Genomic DNA, 2,963 nt, shown 5'->3' with positions numbered 1-2,963 from the left:
GTCTGGCTGTGATGAAGACCCTAAATTTTAGGAGAGCAAACTTTCAGTTCTTTAAGGAAGCAGTGGATAGGGTGCCCTGGAATCTGTCCTCAGGGGTAATGGAGCTGAACAGAGCTGGCACCAATTTAAAGACATTTTTCTTAGAGAATAAGTGCAGTCAAAACCTGTTGATAGCTGCCCTTAGACTTGGGAAACAAAAGCTAAGCCATGATGACAATATAGGTATTTTACACTAATTATTTTTGGCTATTATGTCACATGAGTGCTTTAGCCTTCTCCAGAATTTATGATGGGTCTTAATGCATTGATCTTGGTTTACATAGACAACAGCAGGTAGTATTTACTAATATGCAAACATCTTCTGTAGCCAGCAACTAGTCTCAGTCTGGGCACTTCTGAGCAGCAGTCTGCGATATCTGAGCCACTTATTGTGAAATGCTTGCATGGCAGTGGTATTTCCATTTGCTCTATTTTCCTGAGTAGCTGAAAGATTGGTTGTCCCTTTCTCCAGCTAAAAGAGCCATAGCCAAGGAATGAGCAGCTTCCTTCTGCCAAAGGGTTAATCACGTTGCTCTTGCAGGGTGTCTGGGTAAGTGTGGAAATTGTGAAGAGTTTCACTTCAACGTGCATGCCAGGCATGATTCACCTGAGTTTGCCAGGTCTCCTGGCAACTCCATGGAATGTTTTCCTTGGCACAGCTCCCACACAGTCAGGACTGATTAGGGGCAACTGTTGTGCCGAGGTCATGGCAGCGAGTGGTGCTGCTCAGCCCAGTTGTCAATACTGACATGGCAGAAATACATGGTGCAGAAATACATGGTGCAGGATGAACCCCACTGCATGGTTTGCAGTTAATCACAGCATGGATCACAGCCTGAAAAAATCTGTTTAGAGGTAGAGTTCTCTTTACCAAGATGGCAGTGGATAGCTGGTTCTTGAGAGATGTGCCCAAACCTGACAAAAGTTTTAGGTGTGTGACAATTCCATCCCACAATTCCACCAATTCCATCATTCCCACTAAGCAAACCTCTTGATACCCAGCTACCAGATGTGGAGTACAGATCAAAGAATTTGTTCCCTTTGAACATTCACTAGCATCTAAGATGTATGGATTAACAAATTAGAATCCCAGCCAGCAAGGCTCTGGTAAATTGTCCCAAAGAACAGTAGCCAGGGCATATTTGGGGTGGTCTAATGGTGGCCTTGCAGTTTCTGAAGGGACCACATGGGAAAGATGGAGAATGACTATTTCCAAGGGTCTGGGAATGTCTTCCCACTGGCAGAGGGCAGGGTTAGATGGGAAGAAATTCTTCCCTGTGAGGGTGGTGAGGCCCTGGCATAGGTTTCCTGGAGAAGCTGTCCTGGAGATGGCTTTCCTGGAGATGGCTGCCCCATCCCTGGAAGTGTTCAAAGCCACATTAGACAGGGGTTGGAAAAAACTGGTCTAGAGGAACATGCCACTGCCTATGGCAGGGGGGTTGGAACCAGATGATTTACAAGGTCCCTTTCTAACCCAAACCATTCTCCGATTCTCTGAATGCAGACGAGTACTACAATAATAATAATAATTTCAAAGCATTACGGTGATCATCTTCAAGAAACAACATTCAAGAGGAAAACATTCTCAGCACAATGATGGTTTGTGCAATTATAATCTCTTCTACAAGGTCATGAAATTAAAATTTATGTTAATTACAGCCCATGGCAATAATTATGCGAACAAACTGTTCCACTAATTATATTTAGGTATTTAGATTGCATTAGCCAAGAAGTTTTATGCAAAGATTTGAATATTGCCTATATCTCATAAATAATAAAGACTATTAATGGAGATAATACATGCCTCAACCCACAATTACCAACATGTTTTAATTTAGTTGCTTAACACACAAGTTTAAAAATTGAATTAGGAAACATAGATACTAATCAGTCCTACGAGATCCATACTTGTTTATCTTTGAACTTTTCTTTTTCTTTAAAGAAGATGGAAATTCAAGAAATTAAATGAAATATCTTGCCTTTTCATAATGAAAGGTTTTTCTCAATAGGTGTTACAGCTCTTCGAACCTCCCTCTGACAAAACTAGTATTGTACATATTGGGCTTTTACCTTCTGCCCATGAACAAGGGGATCCATTTCAGCTAAGTACTGAGCCCCAGTCCTTGTGCCTCCAGCATGGCAGTCCATGCCCACTGTCTTGCCTAATCACCCCCTTGACCATCCCTGGACCCAGCAGGGCAGAGTCCTGGCTGGCAAGGCATCCCCATGTCCAGGACCCTGTCCCATCAGATCAGCCAGCTCGCTCTCACTGACAAGCAGCTTGTCCATCTTGAGCCCTGAATAAAGTGGAGCCAGGCTCCTGTGGCCCCACATCCCCATCTAATGCTGGGCAATCAGCCTGACCCTCAGTACTGATCTCCCCTACTCACTTCCAGACTCTTGAGCCAGCCTTAGGGGTGGCCCAGACCCTCCACCACACATCCACTCTGGGCAGCTTGGGCCTTGAAAGTAGTATCTTCTTTGGCCAGCTGAGTATCACAACTTCATGATATATTTATTGAGAAAGACAAATGGAAACTCTTGAACACAGCAGTTACTGTCACAAAAAATCTTGTCCTACAGTCCTATGCGGTTCTCTTATTCCAAACAATTCAACATCAGAGACAAAAGAGACAATATTACCATTGCAATATCTCTGCCATAAGCTGACTGCGACTGGAATTTCATAAAAACACAGAAGGGGAAGGGTCCTTGAAGCCCATCCAGTTCCACTCCTGCTGCCATGGGCAAGGACACTTCCACCAGACCAGGTTGGTCCAAGCCCCAATGTTGTCCTTGATGTCCCTGGCCAAGTTTAGTTCTATTAGGGCTTAAGCTTTCCCAAGACAATCCCTGGCTGCTTGGACAATCCCCCTGTATTCCTCCCAGGCTGTCCTTGCTTCCATCCTCTGCAGGCTTCCTGT

Source organism: Parus major, chromosome 8, assembly GCF_001522545.3.
Source record: "Parus major isolate Abel chromosome 8, Parus_major1.1, whole genome shotgun sequence".
Classification (NCBI taxonomy): Eukaryota; Metazoa; Chordata; class Aves; order Passeriformes; family Paridae; genus Parus; species Parus major.
Note: the sequence above shows the minus strand (reverse complement) of the source record.